Source organism: Anomalospiza imberbis, unplaced genomic scaffold (assembly GCF_031753505.1).
Source record: "Anomalospiza imberbis isolate Cuckoo-Finch-1a 21T00152 unplaced genomic scaffold, ASM3175350v1 scaffold_63, whole genome shotgun sequence".
NCBI lineage: Eukaryota > Metazoa > Chordata > Aves > Passeriformes > Viduidae > Anomalospiza > Anomalospiza imberbis.
Window position 1 is genome coordinate 237,529 of NW_027100244.1, and position 21,636 is coordinate 259,164.

Sequence of the window (21,636 nt, forward strand, 5' to 3'; positions counted from 1 at the left end):
ACTGCACCTTGAGGAGAATGAAAACTTCCCTTCAAACACACACATGTGACCAGCTTTCTGGAACTGCCTGATGTTGCCAGTTTTCGTCTGTTTCCCACAAAGAAGGGAAAGAACCTTGTATTCTCCTCCTCATGATATTTCAAGTCATAATTCCAAATAACAGAGATGCCAGGACTTGTCAGTGACATGACTAACAATCTTATGAGAACTGGCAAGACAGCTCATTTCTCCTACATCTTACAGAAACCTTGGAATTATTTTTGTCTGAAACACTTGGGGGAAGCAAGATGGACTTAATTCTGACAACTTTATTAAATATTCAGTACATCTGACATCCTGATATCAACAACAAAAATATGGTTTAATTATGATAAGCCATACTGGTATCATTTACAATACCTAAGTGTGAAAAACTGCAATGAATTTTTTCTTGATCCATGTGGAAAAATACACACCTTCCACCCCCCCAAGAAAAGTAAGACAAGGCACAATAAATTCTCGTAATTCTCTTTCTTCTGGCTTTTCAGTTCCATCACAGCTCTCCAAATTAAGATTTATGTGCTATTTTGCATCTGTATCTGTTGTTGATTTGCCCCCCTACAGGGATAGAGGTGGATAAGTTTGGACAGGAAACGGTATCCCTCAAGCCAAACTGAAAGGTTTATAAAGTTGCTAATAAAAGTTTGGGTCAGGGCCTAAATATCAATCATCTACTCATTGTCTTTTTAAACGAGCTCAGGCATTTTCCCAACCACTTCCAGCAGCTCTCTGGCACTATTCTAAACTAAGATTTCAGACATTTCTTTTTTTCCTGTGTTGACCTCAACAATTTTTTTTCTCTCCCTCTCTACCTGCCAAATGCATCCATCAGGATTTTGCCAAAGGCTATCTGCTTTTGAAGTTGAGAGGAATTCACTAATCGTGAGTGTCAAATCCACAATAAATGCCATTGCCATATGGTATACGCTGCTTTTGGGAATTATCTCAAAAGGCCTAGCTGTGAGAAGGCTGGCTGTATGTTAGGAGGGTTTTACTGCTAACTTTCATAACGCATGTCAGGTTTTCAGTTTCTGTATTCATTGGCTTCAGTGAGTGCAACTGTTTCCGGAATTTATAAAAATGTTGTCAAGATCCCTTGATCTTGCTTCCTCCGTCTCTCTCACACAAACACATCCAAACACATCTCTAAACAGTGGAATAGCATGCACAGTGGCATGCAAATCTAGCAAAAGAGAAGCTTGTAAATAAATAGCATGTCATTCTGCTTACTCAATAAATTCCTCTGGGTGTTAAACTCATGACAAACGTATCATAAGCCCCGATGAAGGGTTTACAGCCTGTCCCATCACACCATCCTGAGTGCAATTCTGCCATGCATAGGAAGACATAAGTTTGAAAAACAGAGCAGAAATAGCTCCCGTAAGGGCAGGGTGCTGACATAGATGAAACATAACTAACTGGAGAGCATTTGTTTTAGCTAAAGAAGACAGCATCAGTGTCACATCTCTGTGCATGTGGAGGTGTAATCTACATTCAAAGCAACATGAAATCTATCTCCTTTAAAAAAATGTCCATTAATACATAAATGTGTCTGTGTTGAAACTCCTCAGATACCATTCCCAACTAGAACTACACACAAGACTAAGAAATTGAACAGAGAAACACGGTTTTGTGATCCAAACAGGCAAGGAGAAAGAAAACCACATATGTGGAGTTTAACATACCAACGTAGTGATAGAAAAAGAATTACAAAAATAAATGTCAGGCCCCTTGAAACACTTTAGGCAGCTCTCTCAACTTTCTCTGATGATCTAGGAAGACGTGAATGTCCTCCATGTCTCACATCATCCCCACCAGCCACATGGAAATATCTCCAATGCAGCTTGGAGTGTTTCAAGTATAACTCCCCTCTAATTTATGTAGTCTGTTAACATCCTCTTGGAGCAAACAGAAATAATAGTTTAAAAAGACAGCTCTATTTCAGAAACATGTGCCTCTACATGACAAAAAAAAAAAAAACAGAATTTAATACCGTCCCTAGGCAGAATTCATCCATCTTTAAGGCTTCTATTTTGTATGTCTGATTTGTTTTCCTGGTAAGTAATACAAATGAACTGCTGGCAACATCACATCAAAACAAAAGCAGCAGAATCAGAAAAAAACACTGAAAAGTTTACCTTTCTAGGAAAGCTTCAGTCTTGGGATATTTTGTTTTGACATTCCAGTGACTGGAAGGAACAGCATCACTAAAGACAGCAGGCTGTAGGCATGTGGCACTTGCAAAGTTCTCATTCTGCTCTCTTCTTCTGCATCTTCTTTTGCACTATCTCCCCACTTTTCAAACAACCCAAGTTTTATCTGGAAGAAAAAAAGGAAAACATCTGTAGACCTGCATTACTGCATAAATAATAATTCTGTAAGCAAGCCAGACCTACCTTTAAAGAGCAGCTCATTTAATTTCTTTGCTACAAAAGGATTTTTTTTTCTCCAGTACAAGTAAAAATGTTTTGTTTCTTTAATACTAAATTTACACATTTTGACATTGGAAAAATATGTAAACTTTTCAACACCAGTGTCTAGCATAGCTAAAGTTCAAGCACAAATTAAATTAATACAGTATCCACACAAAGAATATTTGCCATTCAAAAGTGACCACGCAACTTGTTAGTTCATACCAGTCGACTGGATATCTTAATGTTTTATAACTTTTTATCTCAGTACAAAAGCTATTTTATGTTTATGCTATGACTAGAATGAACTGTAAGGTCTCAGATGCCATGGGGGTACAAGCAGCGTTAACAATGAGTACATACCCATCAAAACTTTCATGAATAAACTAAGAAAATTGGGTAGAACAAGCAGTTGTGTTTAGTTTTAATAGAAAAAAAGTCAGTGCAGATGATGGATTTAAAAGTGCTTTCAGTATGATATTTCCAGCAGAATAACTGCAACTCGTCCACCAAAACGTCCTACAAACTTTAATGAGTGTTTCAGGCTGGGGTCAATAGGCTGATATGAGATTTTGTTAGCACAGTGTGCAACTAAGCCAGCTTTGCAGCACTTTTCACTTAATAAGTGTCATTCATAGTCCATAAATCTTGAAGTGTTTTACAAATGAAAGCAATTATCACTGTCCTTATTTTCCCTATGCCAAAACAGAACCATAAAGCTGCAGTGAACCTATTTCCTCAAGGTCACACAGCACAGTAGTTGAAAAGAAAACAGCAACAGCAATCCTGGTGTCCTTTGTACCCAGCTATCAAGGATCTCTTTTGCCCAATAACTCCACTTTTGCACAAGAAATTATTTTAAATGGTGTCTTGAGTTCTGAAGGCAAAACTTGATGGTTAATAAATCACAGAGATCAGAGTATGAAAGTACTTGTAAGACCAGATCCTTCCTCCTGCAAGTGCATGATGCTAGAGGTCAAGGGAGACAGCTGGTGAAATTAAAAATATCAGTGTTTGAGTAATGCTTTAAAACCAAGGAGTAAAGAAATGTTATGCTTAGTCGAGAGATTAATGGCTCATGACTTGCCATGAAAATTATTTTCTGAAAGGTACTGGAACTGCCTGATTAAAAGAGCAATCCTAGCGCCCACGTCAGCCAGCACTTGCACAGACATCGAAGGAGAGGCTCCTTACAAGCCCATGAGGGATGCAGCACAGCTCGTGGCCCCTGGTCTAGCATTTGAGCTCCTGCAGCCCTGGGTCAGGCAACTCTGAGCTACAGCAGCACCCAGAACCATGGCATGAAAGCATGGAAACAGTTTTCTCCAGCAGAGGAAATCTCTCTCAGATGAAACTTGGGCTTTCTGAGCCTCCAGAACTTCTGTTAATAGTAAAAGACAAAGAAGTGTGCAAGAAGAGCACGATGGTGAAAGAGAAAGAGGGAAATAATTTGTAAAATGCCCAAAGCGTAGCTCCTATTGCGGAACACTGAGCTTCATTCTTCTCAGTCCCCTCTTCAACACTGACATTCAGTGTCTGAATGTACTACTCTTGGCCAAGGGGAGTGCATGTTCATGAGATGACATGGCGAGAAAACAGACAAACATGAAATGCCTGTTTCATCTTTCCCTTCCCTTTATTACAGAATGAGATCTGAAGAGAAGGCCCTTACTTCTTCTGTGCCAACACATCTATTTGAGGGTGCACCACAAAAGACTGATGTGGATTGGACTATCGTAGGGTTAAACTGCCTTTAAAAATCTATTTAGGGGGAAGAAGGGGAACAGAGGGGGAGGGGAGGAGGGGGAAGAATATATGAAGGTGAGACACCAGCCCTGTCCATCTTCAGCAGGATGATAGTGACAAACCATACTTCAAAAAGAAGCAATTAAGTGGGAGCCAGTCTCACTGCCAGCATGTTGAGACGTCATGGCCTGAAGGTCTGGGCCTCAGACAACAGGGAATTCACCAAAGGATTTGGGGTTCATTTTCTTGAGGCAAATTACTGTGAAGAATCAAGACTAAATTTGACTAAAAAACCAGTTTTGTCAATGCACTGTCATTTGCTGAATTGATTGAGAATCAGCACCAAACTCAGGCCTTTGGCCATAGCTCACAACCTCACTTTTTCATTTAGGCATTTTTTGCTAATGGGAACCTTCAGGTTTTTTTGGTTGTTTTTTTTTCCTCTTTTCCCTTTTATTTGAATAATGTCTCTGAAAAACCATTTGCCTTCACAAGGCGGTTGGTTAGTTTACACTGGAGGCAGCTGCTCTGTGGGCTCGAGCCAACCCTGTCTTTAGATTCATTGCAATCTGGCCAGATTGTCACATATATTTTTAGTTTATGATGATCCTCTAATACAATTCCAGCTTCCACACAGAGTCCTTCCAACAGTCTAGCTCAGGTTAATGAACTTCAGGCCAACTAACTTGCCATTAATCTTCAGGAAATATCCTTCCTCTCTGTAACATAAGCAATGTCAATCAGTGTCCTGTGCTGAAAAGACCCACAGTCACACTGATCAGAAGCAAACAGTCCCATGAGCAGAAATAAAACATGAATCCTAAAAGCAAATTCTACTACCCCGTTCCTTCCTCCCCTCAAAAGTAAGAAGAATTTGGTCAGAGAAGGAAAAATTACTGGTTTGTTCAGTTCTTTGATACTTGAGCTAAGGACCAACACCTTCTAAAACTTCCTCACCATGAACAGATCCAAAATAAATGAGGAAAAAGAGTCTGAAAAGAAAAATGCCGAGGCTAAAGCTGCTTCCCCACCTTGGCTTCAGCTAGGAAATAGCACTGCACTGTGTTAATTATCACCTGCAAGATCGACCAGGGAAGGAAGCCATGCACACACCTCGCTGAAACGGGGGCATTTCCAGCGGAATAAAGGAGCTTTTATTTGCCCCAGGTAGGGGCGGGAGGCACAAGGCTGAGAGGGGCTGAGCAGCCTGGCTCCATCCTGCTTGGACCTCCCAGCAGGGCCCATAAATTGGGACCGGGCTGTGGGTAACGCTGCCAGAAGACAGAAAGTGGAGCTGCGGGTGGGTTGCCATCCTGACAGTGAGAGGGGCCAGACCTGACTGGCACATGTGCCATGGCACGTCCCGAAACGAGGTGTCACCTCCCCGCAATTGGTCACATCTAGTGGAGCCTATAAAACAGATTGCTCCGAAGCTACTGTCTGAAACAAGAAAACCTGGGGCCAATTTACTAAACATAATTTATTCCAGGCCCTTTGTGGCAATAAACAGAGCTCTTCAGCCTTCTCAAACACACAGACAGTAAGGAGCTCTGTGCTTATGGGAGCTTTTTCAGATCGTTCAGCCCAAACCTATCTAAATGCAAAATCTTGCATTCACAAATACTGTGTAGTTTCCGACTTCTCCTGGCGTCAAGACGTCCAGAGCTGAAACGACTGTGACCCATCTGCAAACACACACTTTTTAAACTGTATTCAGGAAACTCTCGGTTAATTCTGTGAAAAAAGCCTTTATGGAATTGGAGGATAATTTAAAACCTGTTTCCAGCACTATTTTTCCAAGGTCATTTTAAAATTCAGAATTTTATTTTCCAATAAAGAGTTGTGACTCAGTTTTAGTGAATCTAATAGCAATGCTGCAAATTGTGACAACTGAAAATCTAGAGCTACAAGCTCTAGATAAAATCTAGTCACTCCAAGCTTATAAATCTATCCACTATAGCTTATAAAATCTAGTCACTATAAGCTTATAAGTTAATTATAAACCTAATAAGTAAGTTGCCTAAGCCACGTAGCTTCAATACGTAATTTTCTATCACTGATGCAAGAGTTTTTCTTTCTTCTCCTCATCTATCCTTGTTTGACATCTTGTGGTTTTATTTTATTTTGGTCAATGGAGTCAGAAGAGAGCAAAAAATGTCCCTTCCAGACATCAGCAAAATAGCATGAGTGGCCTTTCAGACAAATATATTGCTTTAAAAGATTTAAAACTAACCAGCTACAATATAAACAAAAATTACCCCACCTACGATTCATATTTATTGAAAGGTACATTATCCCTTTATCATCTCTTTATTAAGAGATCAATATCTGTTTATTTAGTTAGAATATTTTCTACTATTACAAGTAGAAAATCTATATGCACACAAATTTAAAGCACGTTATTTTAACTACAAGTATACAGATATGTGTGTCCAATGCATTATGCAGATATCTCACCTTGAAATTATCATACAAATTCCAAAAGAAAAATTACTGTGGTTGTCTACTGTGTGGTTCAAAACTGTACTATAATCATGAACTGGATATTGAATTGCCTTTGTTAGTAAGAGGGAAAACTGTAAGCATACATGGCTTAGATTAGTAACTTAGAAAGTCAAATAGACTAAAAATAAAATTACACCTTCAGACTTACTTAACAATCTTAACTTAGTTCTGCAATAACAAAGATGACATTGATCCAGAGCATAATGAAACTATGTTCTTGCAGCCCTTAGATAGATGGTCTGTTTATTATTTGGCAGAAAATGCTTTTCTCTTCATTGTGGAATCTCAGTTAAAGCTAACTCCATCCAAGAACTGGTAAGCAGTATTATTCATCACTATTCTCCTACTTATTAAGTAGGTTTTGTGCTGTTTATAGTCCAGAAAATGTTCCCTTTCAGGATTCAGAAAAATACTGCTTTTTACACAAACCCCAGATCAGCATTACCTCACTTCCCAACACCAGGAGAAATTAATGAATAAAAATACAATGGTAAAATCAAAAAGCATTATGTGAGCCTACAGTAAGTGATTTTTTTTTCATTTTATGTTGCATAAATCACTGGGTTTAGTCTACCTGGTTTAGATGAGGTTTTGCCATGCAGCAGTCTTCGCTATTGTTAAATACCCAAACAATTAGCAGAGACTCCTAAGAAGCATAACCCAGCTTACACTGAGTTTTGCAAAACTATAAAGGCTTTAACTTTTACTGAGCTCCTCACAGGATTTACACACCATCCATTCAACACCAATAACTTGGCAAGAAAAATCACTGCTGTGACTCTCACTTCAGAAAAACCAAATCTAGCAAAGAAAAATGAAGGGTCTGAGAGACAATGAGGACACAACTGAGGGAACAGAGTCAGCAAAAAAATCTTCTTGCAGAGAACCATCTGATAATAAATAAAGCTCTCCAATAGAGAGACAAAATACATTTGAGGATTACACTGGATTTTTGTTGAGATGAACTCAAGCTCAAGTAAAAAATGGTGACTAAGGAAGTGAAATGAGAGAAGAAGGAGGAAGGAACTCCCTTACTTTGTTTACTTTTTCATACTTTTCAGCATCTTTCTGAAGGGAATCTGCTGGTGGAAGCATTTCTAACAGGCATGTAGCCTGTTTGGAGATAAACACTGGTTAAAATGGTAGAAACCTTACAGAATGGTCTGTGTCACATTGCTCTGAAGAGCTCATCTGACCATGAAATTTACTGTTGGGCACCTAAAATTATACACATGGGAAATGAGCACTACATCCTCAAAAGATATCAGGATCTTTTTCAGGTCAATGTCAGTGAGGTCAGGATTGCACTCAAAAATTTCACACAGACACAGAAGTAATCTTTTCAGAAAGTGACAGATAGACAGCCATGCACACAGACATGTTATGTATCATTACAAACGGTGATTCTGAGAAATTTTATTTGTGGCATTCTATATTTTGGACATGTAACACATAAATCCAAGACTGATGATAAAGCAAATGCTATTCTCTAACCCTAATTATTTGTATATTGTGTCTCCTCAAAAAAAAAAAAAAAAAAAAACCAAACAAACAAAAAAAAAACCAAACCCAAAAAAACAACCCAAAAAAAACACCCAAAAAACCCCCCAAAAAACAACCAGACTCACTGCTTTCTACATTCTATAGGCTGTTTCTCAAACACAGTATCTATTGTTCAAGAAAAAGGATAGGATGGAAAGCAATTTGTCATCTGAAAATTGTATTTCCAAGAGGAGGTAGGGACATAAATAAAATGTCCCACCAGTCAGATGTGAAGCTGGGATCTTTGCACAGAAATATCAACATGCCTTTCACTCTACAGTTAGATGCATATGTATCTCTTATGGATTCTTTTTCCTCATTTCCTCTTGTTTCCTTTGGGGAAGGAACTATGACTTCAGGTATTACGTCCATCATAACAGCTTTCTATAGGCTCTTTATTTAGAAAGACATGAGAATGCCCTACAAGGCTGATCATTAAAAAAAAAAAAAAAAAAACAAAAAAAAAAAAAAAACCACCAAAAAAACCCCAAACAACAAAACCCAAACACAAGCCAAAGAAGAAGGCAGTGTAAGGCACGATTTAGCAACACATAAGAATCAAAAGGAGCCCTAAGCCAAACCTGTGTTACATTATTTTAAGTACAGCATGTTTCCCCAGCAGACCAAAAAAAACCACTAACGCTATGAAAAGTGATTCTAAGATGAGTTTTGTAATTCTGGTATCCAAGAAAAGAAAAAAGCAGTAGTATGAAAATTCCTAGAGACATTAATGAAAATGTAGACTAGATGGAAAACCACGTACTGTGACGTCTGAAGGGTTTCAAAGAGAGACAGAGAATTTTCCTCTGAAATGTCTGTCACCACCTGCAGCACTTGGGGTGGTTTGGCTCAGCTCTGAGTGAAGGAGACAACACTTGCAGGAAGCTCTGCCTGTGGAACAGCCTTGGCCTGCTCTTGAGAAAATACTGGAAAGCCAGAAAAATGTCACAATAGCCATCAGAGAAAACAAATGCTCATTTTGGGGAGATCTGCCTGAGCATTTAAACTCTAGCAGATGGCATTTCTCCTGCTGCAGCCTGAATTACCCTCAGGCAGCACTGTCAAGCCACCTAAACCACTGACCCTGCAACCACCATTCTTCTGCTGGAAGAAACATAAACCTACCTTGGCCAACACAAAGGAAGGATTACAGTCTCATTTTCGCCTCCAGGAGTTCTTGCCAGTGCTTTGCTGTGGAAAAACTGTTCTCTGCTATTTCCTTTCATAGGAGACCTTCCGAAATATGCAGGAGTGAAGCATCGGTCCTCTAGCAGGGACCAGAAGTCTGAACTGGCTGATATTTTTGGGCATTACCAGTAACTGGTGGCAATGGGGTATTCTACAGATTAGTTACTTGAACTTGCCCTATCATGACTTTTGTACATTTGTGAAAAACCCAGCTTGAAGGGACAGTAGTGCAGCACTATGGTGAAATCTGTGATATATCAAATCCAGACTTACAGCTCTGCAGGATACAGCAGCAAGGTGGATAGCAGTGCATACTCTGAAAGGGAACAGCCTGTGAGTTTCTGCATGGATACATCTACAGATGCAAGTAGGTGGGGCTCTCCTGTCCTTGATCCAAGCAATCCAGACCTCAGCCAGATCCTAGTGCTGTATGGCTCCATTAATTGCACACTATACAGCAATAGATTACACATTTCAGCCATACACACATCTGAGGCACCACCAGACAGCCAACTGTGTGCAGGCACAACCTGCAGATCATGCACACCATCACAACTCAGCAGACCCTACTAAATCAAAAACTCAACCAAAACAACACTAAAACAAACCCTCCCCAAAGCAGAAGGAAATAAAGGAACAAAGATTTACATTTACATAAATATTTAAAAGGTAAATTTCATTTCACAGCTAATGCTTTATTGTACTAAAATTTGTAGCTATATTATCTCATGTAAGCATTAATGTATTGCCCAACAGCTTGTAATTTTGTGTAAATGCTTGCAGGCACTCACAGCTGTATCTAAAGTCTGTGAGTCTCTCCGATAAAAACAGAATGTTACAAATGTTAAGTAGAGGCAACTGCATGTTGTAGTTGGCATCTTAATATAATAAATTTTTTTTTATTTTTTCTATTTTACAAATCCTGAAAGCATGTTTCCTTAACTGCCAGTACTATTTAGTTTATTGTCAGCTGTGTAGAAGTCAAATCATAACTTTCAAAATAATTCAGGCTAATGCAGTTTAGTAATGATTAAAAAAATGTGTACTTCATACGGCAGCTGGGCTTTGATCAAATCGGTTTGCTGTATATCCAATGGCATATTTTACTAAAATTCCTTTCATCAACGTATGGCCTCATAATTTGATGCACTGTCAGTGAACTCTGTGCAGCACAGTCTGCAGGATTTCATATATAAACTACACTATAGGGAAAGACATGCCAGAAGGATTTTAATTTCCACTTTCAACAAATTGATTTAAAAATTCATTACTATATTCTTGAAGTCTACTGGAGAAGGGTTTTTTTAATGCATTGTCCACCTAATTTTGGATCAACATTTTGTGCAGCTAAAATGTAAAGTGATACACATATGAACGTGTACACTGCACAGCAGTGATCATCTGTTGGCCCAATAACCCAGTTATTTTATTGTTAGACTGAACACATTTGCTTTCTTCCTGGTTTTTTAAAACATTTGATTTCATTTAAATTTGGAGTATATGTGACAGAGAATCAGCAGAGCCTCTATAAAAAATCCCACTTGTGAGCTTACACAAGTCATTGACTCAATGGGGACCTGCTCCTCTTGATGGGTTTCCCTCAGGTACTCATCATCACAGCATCTGAGCACTTTAAAGCTTTAATGTCTCCATCCTCTACCCTCTATCCTTGTTAGAGGTAGCTGGATTTCTTTTAATGCTGCCATAGGAGATGACATCCCTTGGATAACATCACACTAGCCGTCAGGACCAGTACCCACATCCCCCTAGTCACACAGCCAACCTTCTCCACAGGGACAACAGACTTGGAACTCCTTCAGGGAGATCCATGACTCACATACCACTTTTTACAGTGTTTTATTTGTGATTTAAGTGCTTGTGCAAACTGCAGAAAATTACAAGCAATCACAGTTTCATTTTCTATAAAGAACTTCACAGAGCTGTGTAAGGAAAAACACACTGCCAGTATGGGTTCAGACAGCAGGTCATCAAAGCTTTAACAGCCCTGTGTCCTCTGATCATCAATTTTACCATTTTCAAGGGTTACAACATGCTGCTATCTATTCAGAGCTTCAAAAACCTTTCTGTTTGTGACACAGCAAGAATCACTTTATATTTGGTGCAACAGTTGTTTTGCTATTTTTAAGCTGCTTTATGAGGGGTGCTATCATGACAGTTCCTGGAATCTGAAACAGCCATACTGAAAAAGAAACCAAGAATTCATGCATCACCTCCTCCATTCAACACAGAAATACTTCCACTTTAGTTTAAAATCACAATAACTTTCCTGTGTCTTGCGAGGACACAGTGTGCAAGGATGAATCAGTATTTCACTGAAAAAAAAGGAAAAAATTAGATGGTTAACCAGTTAGTTTCCATAACCAGAAGTCCAACATTAAAAAGGCAGGATGTAAAACACTTCTCATTTCCTTTTCCCCTAAGTCATTTGTCCCCTAAGATGATGAGGCAATCTCAATCTTGAGGGACTTCTGAGGTTTCATTCCTCAAGGAATGAAAGGATTGTCAACACTGGAACAGGAGCTCAGAGAAATTGTGGATTCTCCATCTTTGCAGACATTTGAAGCTTGACTGGACATAGCTCTAAGCAATCTAATCCAAAGCAGAAGTTATCCATCCTTTGAAATACAAATAAAATCATATGACTTCCTCATGTCTCCTTCAATCCTAATTTTTCTGCTATTTCCTTTAGCAGTTAATGGACAAAATAATAACTGAACTGAATCACACACTGAAGGTCTTGCTCAACATCCAACACCCTTCCACTTAAACTTGGATGTCTGACAGCCATCAAATGACTTTTTCTACTCTCTAGTGACCTTATCTTCCCAAGGACTCTTCTGATAAGGGCAATGTCTACCTGAGCTGCTTATGAATTAACTACTTCACTATTAAAATCTGACTGAAAACAGGATCACTTGTCTTTTATAACACTGTCCAAAAGCTGAAGCAATTCAAGAACTGATCCATAGGCAGATAATCAACCCCTGTACCAAGAATAGCAATGTGTGCATAGGACAAGTGGAGTACACACAGCATAGGTACAGGCACTGCATTAGCTGTATCACTTAATTCAGTATCTCACAGCTTCCACGTACAGTTCACCCACATGGTCCTGGTTTGCCCATCCCGTGAAAACTAAGCCCACAGCTGAGTGTCACAGTTATTAACATGGTATGTGAAATAAGGCTTTTGCCTGCACGGAGACAAGAGGGGGATTTATTCCAAGATTTCCCCACTGGAGTCTGAAGAAGTTGGGTGAAAAATGCCACTGGATGAATTATTGACACCCAAACTACGCCAATGACTTCTGCTCACCCAGCACACAAGACCATCTGTGTGTTCCCTCCTGACCTCTCTTTTCTATCCAGATTAGCAGCTCTTTCCTGCCAGTCTATTATGTCCCAGTGACACCAAGAAGTGGAAGCCATTGTAGTTACCACATTAAATATTTCTCAACATTGCAGGGAAAAAAAACTACTAGAAAGGAATTGGGCTCCATGCTGGCTTAGCTAGAAAAAGAAATGTAGTGAAGAAGATTAAGCTGTGTTTCTATAGCCACAGCTGAGCAGGTGGCAAAGACCCATCACTGGTGCTTGTTCCATAGAGGATTCCACTCCCTGGCAAAACAGTTACTCCTCAAAGAAACCAGGGCTTGAAGATATCCAGGACTCTGCCTGTCAGATGAGCCTTGTGTAAGTTTATGAAGTCTTGGGATCACTATGATTAACTACCTTCCTTAAGCTGTTCCCCACAAGGCTTTAGTGCTTTTAAACCACTGACCCCTTGAATTAAAGAGGGAGATTTCTCTTTTCACAGCTGTGACTCAACACAGGAAGGAATTCAGAGACATCTGAAAACAAAGCCAGGCAGAATTTGAAACAAAATCCTTTAATGACAGATTTAGCAAGTGATGGGCACAGCTGGAGCTTACAAATACAACTAAGCAAATGAGCATGCATTATACAACAACCTTACATAGACAGATCCTATGAAGGGCAATTTCCTCACAGGAATTGCAAAAACCTAACTGCTATGAATAAATCATCAGAAAAACTAGATATTAGCTGTTCAAAAGGAATCTGAGTCTTCAGATCCTTTACCAAACTAAATGGTAACCACCCCTAAAATGAGATATGTGACAACCAATTAAGAAACTAAAGCCTTCACTTTTAGTTATTGTCTATTTAAATCACAATACAAAATCAAAATTCCTGTGCCTAGAGAAGAATAAAACACTATTAAGGTAGTTTTCAAAACTTATATAATACCTTTCATACATTCAACTTAAAATATAACAGTAACTAGTACATACATCATTGAGTCATTGTAAAGAAAATGTGTGCCTACTATTTCTGCTGGGGAAACTGATGCTAAATGTACTCACTAGATATTCTAGGAGGAATTGAAGTGAAAAAAAGAAGTGGAATTAGATACTAACAGCTAATTATCAGTGTCACTATCTTAAACATGACATGCTTCTTTCTACCCAGTCAAATGGGCTACATGACACAGCAGACTACTTTTAAGAAGCAAGCACAAGTTTGCCGATGAACTTTATAAAGTGCAACAAATATCTTGAAGATAATCACGCATGAGGAGTTGACCACCTCCACACAGTACTGCAAAGCAAAACAACAATGACTACTGAAAATTCTATTTCCCTTATCTGCCTAGCTGGGGTATGTGACATGCATTAATGGCACGGGGAATAATGTACTTGCACTCAGACCCTGGACTGACTGATGTCAAATGAAGTTCAACCATTCATATTAATGGGGATCAGCATTTGTCCGAGGGAATGGAAGCCTCTCGGACCTCAGGGTCATGAATTGACAAGCTATCGAACATTTTCTCTGTAGTGCTGACCATCCTCCATCCCCACTGAGCTCAGCTGTCTGGACTCTTAGTCCCGCTCCAGCTGCTTTGTGCTCCTCCTGAGGCACAGAAAGAGCTCATTACAGATTCTTTCTGTGTAATGTGCAATGAGGGCTGAGGTCTCACAACTCCCTTTCTAGGAAATGCAGAATAGTCACATTTCTCCGGACCCCAAGAAAAACAGAGACATACATGCAAACTGTGAGTTTTGTTATTCTGGAGATCTGTAATTGACTAAGCCAGATGGTGACAGAAGTGCCATTAATGCCAAAAAAAAAAAAAAAAAAAACCAAAAAAAAAACAAACCCAAAAAACCCCAAACCCAAACCACTGAAAATATCTCCTCAAAAGAACAAAGATGACTAATAACTTGTACCAAGAAAATGACTGTTAAATTGCTATTGTCTCACACCACTAATACACTGGCAGGATGCAAAAAGCCGTTTTCCTTACAGATAGATTTTCTGGAAAAATACCTTCTCGCAGAACTTATTCTTGAATGGTCTCAGGATATCTATAAACTCATGGGTTGTAGTCATGCTAATGATCAGCAAGCAGTAACTTCAGATAGCTGATAAAAGTCTGTAGCTGATATTACCCAGTAAAACATTAAAACAGGCAAAAGAAACCACTGCAGCAGAGTTTTGGCCTTCTTAATATCAAGTAGAGAAATTCTGGGAGTAAGGACAGTTATAATTTTCACCATCATCATTAATCCTAATAAAATTAAGAAGGGCAATAGTAACAATGATAACCGTAACTTTTTTCCTAAACTTTTTTGGCAACAAAAAGTCTGCCAGATGCAAATTTAAATTTTATGGATGATAAGAAAGTCAGCTGTTTCTAGTGACTTTTACAAGTTATAACCCAGCTCTGGTAGTCAGGACATGCAGAGTGAGTGAATTCAAAAAGCCCACTCAAGCCCTGGCATCTCTGTTTCTTTAGAGGCACCTCAACCACACTCTTGTTTTTCAGAGGAGTTTGTGCAGACATTAAAACCATAATGCAATAAAAAGAAAAGAATTCAGCATGCAAGGCCAACCCCAATGAAGGATGAGACAAATGAAAAAAACAGGATTAAAGTAAGTGCATAAAAAATTTCAGTATCATGAGTCACTAAACTGACCCATGAACTATAACTTGACCATGTCTCCTTTAATTGTTCCACATAAGGATCTGCTTTCTGAAAAAGAAGAATATCTTTAGCAGACATAGTGCTACAGCCGTTTTTTCCTTTATCAATAGTATATGTGTACTGTAGTGCAAGTTACGGAACTTAAGTTCTACCACAGAAAGAAGCATGTAGGATGTAGGAGACAGACAGCTAGACCAGAAAATGCCTTCTATATGTACCTGGTGAACTACCAGTAGAAGTCACCACAAAACAATGAAGATCTATTCCTGACGGTAATATAAGGTGAAATATAAAAGCTAAAAAGGCAAGACTGCAAACTTAGGCAGTCAGTAACTGAGAAAGTATTCACATTTGATATTCTTTCAGCATTAAAGTGGTCTCTCATTTTTCTTTCCTTAGCAATATGGATCACAAAACATATTACTGATTTTCTACATTTAAGCAGTTCTGGGTTTTCTCCACCTTCAACATTAATTTCCTGTTCCAGAAAAATCCTCTCACACAACAACTTGTTACTTAAATAAGAATATAAAAATGTTTTTAATGGCAAAACTAAAGGCTCATCCAGTCTAGTGGTCTCTTTTCAACAGCAAGAAGAATAAATATAGAACATTTATATACGATATTTCCCTACCCTTAGTGCCCCCCCTCCTCTCCATCTATTTTCAGCTCAGGAGATTTCCTGAGCCTATTGTGGCCTGTCTATTTTGCAACCCCCAAGTAGATATCACTTTCAAGTACTTGTCCAGTATCCCTCTGAGCCCTTGTAAAATTCTTGCATCTGCAACACCATCTGGCAAACAAGTTTATATGTCTGCTACCCAGGGTGTGAAGAACCACTTCCAATACCAATAGTGCAATGTGATAATGTATTAATTTCCCCTCATACACCACTACCTTCATAACATTAGCCAGAAAGTAGCTCCCATTGGGCAATAAAAAAAGGAAAATTCAGATTTAGTTTGATGCTCATCCAACTGTTTCAACATTAGCTGCATGACACATGCTACCTCATTATTTATTTTGTATAATTGTCTCACGGAGTGAGTGGGAAATTAAGTGAAAATTGGTCAAGAGAAAGTTAAGAAGGTGATAGTAGTCATCAGTTCTAATGAGTGTTTGCTGCCAAAGAGAAATATCTTGCTATGGTCACTGCACAAGACGAGATATTTCACGACTAAATCTTTGGTGAGAATCCAGGATCAGCTTTGAACAAACTAAGTTCAATTCAACAGAGTAAGCATTTGCCAAGGCTGGCAAACATGGGGCAAAATCAGAGCTGAGATCAGTGAAAGACAAACCCTTCAGTTTCACAGCCATCAGTGGCTCAGGATTGGTAGCAGAAGGGTTCCCACACATGAACTGGTGAGTACCTGCAGGCAGGTAGGATGGAAAAGGCATCCCAGCACCCAGCAGCTGGGGAGATCTGTCACATCTCTCCTTGACAAGGCCCTTTGCCTCTCTCACGCTGCAGTAAAATTCACTTTTAGTTTACTGAAATGACCAGGATTTCTCATATTCACAACTTTTACTCTAATAAGGCAGCATGGAGGTGAAGCATTTTACTTTTGCACCAGTTGATAATGTATCTTTAAAATCTGCTTTCAAAATTACTGAATAATTTAAGAAATGTGCTTTAAGATTTATGTTATAAACTGACTATGAGGAAGTAAGAGTTATAAGCTCTCTTAATCTTCAGGTTTCAAGGTGTGAGTGATGTAAGAAACATCATCTTGCAATACAGAACAGTAAAATTGTGAAGATTTATGCCTTCCGTTGAAACATCTGGTCTTACCCACCCTTGGTGCCAGAATGGCAGACTGGATGAGCTGCTTGTTTATTCCAGACAGGCATTTCCCTGACTCCTGGACTTTATGTTAAGGCATGATGAACATCTTACTCCCACTGGAGAATTTTTGCTCTTATGAAGTCAATAGGTCAGAACTTTTGAAATTTACAGCTCGTGAAAGGGATTCCTCCTTTGAGTTTGTTAGATTCTAGTGCATCAGTAGACAAATATAAATACTTAAAACAATTGTACTTTATGTACTCCATACTTGTGCTTCATACAGGCATAGGCATTAATTTAAAGGCCTGTCAGAATACAACTTCATTAGCAACAGAGTGAATCATGAGGGGTAGGAAATATCCAAAAGGATTACATCTCACAGAACTACAACAGTAAGCCCTATCAAAAAGTTCCTTTTGTTTTACAACCACAATAAACTTTTCAATTCAGTATTATAAACTGTAATTATCCTGGAGGATCAAACTAGTTGTATTTACTTACTTAGAATTCAGAATAATTTCATTCTTTTTACTACATCTATCAAAAGTCAAATTTTGAGTTAGCAGTGGATCACGATAATGTAAAGGCATTTCTGTTACTGCCTAATGAGTTTCAGAATTGTTTCAAAAAATACACACATTCAAAAGTTCCATAACTTCATCAAAAACTCACATTGAAGCAATGATGAAAAGCATTCAATTTTCTGAAAAAAAGTCTCCACTAGGTTTTAAAACAGAAAAGTTATACTGCCTTTTTTCAATTACAGCTACTTGTAAGATTTTCCAGAGGTAGCTACAGTTTGGCTTTGACCCTACTATTGCAAAGTGCCAGAAATACCAAATTATAGCAGGGAAAATGTTGTGTGTGCACACATGTATGTGTTTGTCTACAGTCTGCATGAGACACTGAAAAACATCCAACATAGACACACAGCAAATCGCGTAATTAAAACTTACTGTTATACAGAAGAAAATGATCATTTAAGTAGAAAATAATGGAAGGACAGCAGAGATTTCTCAGTACTAAACCATAATGCTTCATTTAATGAGTAATCCCTGGAGCATATGGATGTTTACCTCGCTCTGGGAAAGCTCAAGTGCATACACAGACAATTACAATGCTTCAGCTGATGTATGATACCTTGTTAGGCTGCTGTAATGCAGTGACATTCTTTCATGGCCTTACAGAGTGCATTTCTGTATTTGCTTCCATGCCAATACAACCTTTGTCTTTGCAAGATTAAATGGCTGCATGTTCAAAGTTAGAATGCCTGAATCTGAATACACAAAGCCCTGGAAACTTAAAAGCTGGAAACCCTGTCTGCAATCTCTCTGACTTTGGCAGGTACATTGTCTGCATCCACTCTGCCTTCAGAAAAATAAAATATTAGTAAATTTTTTAAAAAGGACAAGATTTTGCAATAGGAAAATCACAATACAATTTGGTTGCATTGCATCTTACGTGAATAATTGCTGGACAGCAGACTTATTTACATGATCCATTGAATACAATTTTTAAAAAATTAATATGTAGATACAGGCTGGAGATTAAGAGTAAATGCTGGCCAAAGGCTTCAGAAAGACTACAGGTTTTGCCTTGGGAGAATGGCAAAAGGAGAAAATATATTGCTAAAGCCTCTCTTCCCACCTCTTTTATACTGCTGCCTCTTGTCAGAATGTAGGATGCAAAGTTCTGAGACTGGTATTTGGCAAAAGCACAGCTTAAATTATTAAAAAAAAAAAAAAAAGAGGGAAAAGAAAATCTAATGAAACTGCTTTGGTCAATCACACAGAGCTATTGAACACCTCCTTAATGTTGTTAGTCTTCACTTCTCCATGAAATTTGTGAAAGCTGAAGGCAGTACTTCAAACTATTAATCTTCTATGCTTTTAGACTCTATATACAAATCTTATTTTTCTAGTCCATATTACCGGACAAGGAAAGTTAAAATACAGAGATTATAAACTCTACTGCTTGGTCATATGGGGAACTCTAGAACCTCAGAAATGCCCACACTTCTGTATTTCTTTCTATGTATTTGATCCAAAATTCTGGCTATCAATGTGAAAGGAATTTTAAAGTTCTTCTATTAATAACAATCTAAAGATAGAAAAGATTCACGATTCACAAAAAAGTAACCCACGCACACTCAGATACACACACAGTATAGATGGCTGTGCTTTGTTCCACAAGAAACTCTTGTGATTCACAGCACCTGAGTATGAGTTTCCAGGTTTCCATGAACTTACTTCTTAAATATTAAAAACATAATGCATTTAAGAAATTTCTTCCTTTTTTTTTTTTTTTTTTTTTAATGAAGCCAAATGTAGCAATCAATGGTCATCTATGTTCTGGTTGGCATATTTCACACAAGAGACCCTTGATAATAAACCATGGCTGAAATATCAAAATTCCTTCAAGTACTTACCTCTGTTAATGGTAACTACAGCTGCACTCAAAATCTGCTGCCCTTGATATCACTTACATTCCCACAGGAATATAAATCTCCATGTTTCAAAAAAGGTATTCATCTCAGGGCTCTGGAGAAACACACAGCTTGTTTGTTTGATGCTGCCTGATAGTATTATTGGGTTAACATGATGAAATAGACTCTTTTTTTTCCATGAAGCTTATCTAGTCTCACATTATTAATCTGAAAACAGGCCAAAAGAAAAAACAGGAAGAGAGATACAACAAATTCAGAGCTCAAATATGGTCATTTGGGCCACTGCAGATCTTCAATAGAAGCAATTTAGTCCAAGACATGGGAATACAGAAAAAGAAACACTATGAAGAGAGACTACTGAAGGCTGTTTCCTATCTGTTAGAAATCAAAGAGGATCAGAGCAAAAATGAAATTGTCTTGTAGCTGAGGTAATAATGTACCTAATGATCTTGAAATGAAATGTTTAAAAAGCTATATTTCTACCTTTCATTTTAAAAGATGTGCATTTTAATCCCATGAGTAATCCAACAATGATAATTGCAAAACTGTAACATATAATTAAATTCAAAACCAAGATCTATTCCACCCTTGAATCAAAATTATTCCTTTCATCATAGTAAAGGCCTGTTGTTTTTAAAACCTAGTGTCTATATTTATTTCATTTAATTCATAAGCCCCTAGTTATTACTGTAATTTTACTCATACGCCGGTTATCTAATGTGTAATGCTATAGCTGTTTGAAGTGTATTTTCCAAAACCAGAACAGAACTAAGACCCAGAGACACATCACTACCTCTTGCAGAAATGTCACTCATGCTATGAATAAAGCATAAGCTGAGAAAAACATCATTACCCACCAAACAAATAGCATTTACTCAACCAAACCCATGTGTCTGGAGCTGCGCTCCCGAGCTAATTGGAGGCAGATTCTTGTGCCATGCCACAGGACGCCACAGCTGAGAAACCTCTCGAGCTGGTCATGGAGAGCTCAGCACGCTGTGCAAGGGGAATTGCCAAACTCTGGGACAGGAGGCAGGGCCAGAAATCCCAGAAAGCAGGGTGTGGATATTCTCAGTTCAGTCAGAGAGAAAAAGAGAAGGTTTTCTAACCAGGCGAGAGCCTGGGAGACAGCTGGGAAAGAATGTAAATAATTCTCTAATCTATCTTGTTGTTCACATTGTTTATAGATGGGTTCTGCCACCGTGCGTCATTCACTGCACACCAGTGGTGTGAGATGTTTTTACTCTAAGACCAATGAAATCAGTCCGCACGATGTTCTCTATAAATGGAGCGGTGCATTTGAAATAGATCGGAGTTCATTCTCTTTGCCTTTGATTTGGAGTCATTTTCGTTCCCGTCCTGCTCTACAGTGACAAGTGAGCAGATGCAAAGATAACCTTTGGTTGGAAGGTTCATCCAGAGGCCACCTTTGGCTCAGGGCCTCACTCAGGGCTGTTGTCCAGGCCTTGGCACTTCAGGGACGTGGTTTAGTGCTGGGCTCGACACTGCTGGGTGACCGGCTGGACTGGATGAGCTCAGAGGTCTTTTCCAACAGAAAGGATTCTGTGATTCCATGATTCCATCTGCTGCATTCAGCCAGGTCCATGTTAGCAGCATTCATTTGCTCACAAAGTCTCCTCAGGCCCAGCTCTTGAGGCCTGAGGCTTCAGCTCCTTCAGCTCCTGGCGCTCAGCTGCTCGTGCTGAACGAGACACTCGGAGAGAAGAGCACAGTCCATCCAATTCCTTCTGGGACACGGAGAGGGGAGGCTGTGCAAACAGGAGCAGTGTTTGGTGTGGCCTCCTCTCTGCCCTGCACACCTTTCAGCGCTTTGAAGCAGCCAAGAGCTTTCTCCAAGAGTGCAATGGAGCAGCTGTTCCTGCTGCCGGGTCTGGCTCTCTCCAGTCTCTGACCTTGCCTGCTTTTGTCCCTCTTGCTG

General features: G+C 38.9%; 1 pseudogene; it reads right to left on the reverse strand.

The window, feature by feature from the left end:
• LOC137467441 (zinc finger protein 436-like) overlaps positions 1–21,636 on the reverse strand; it is a 160,865-nt pseudogene that overhangs the window by 37,976 nt on the left and 101,253 nt on the right.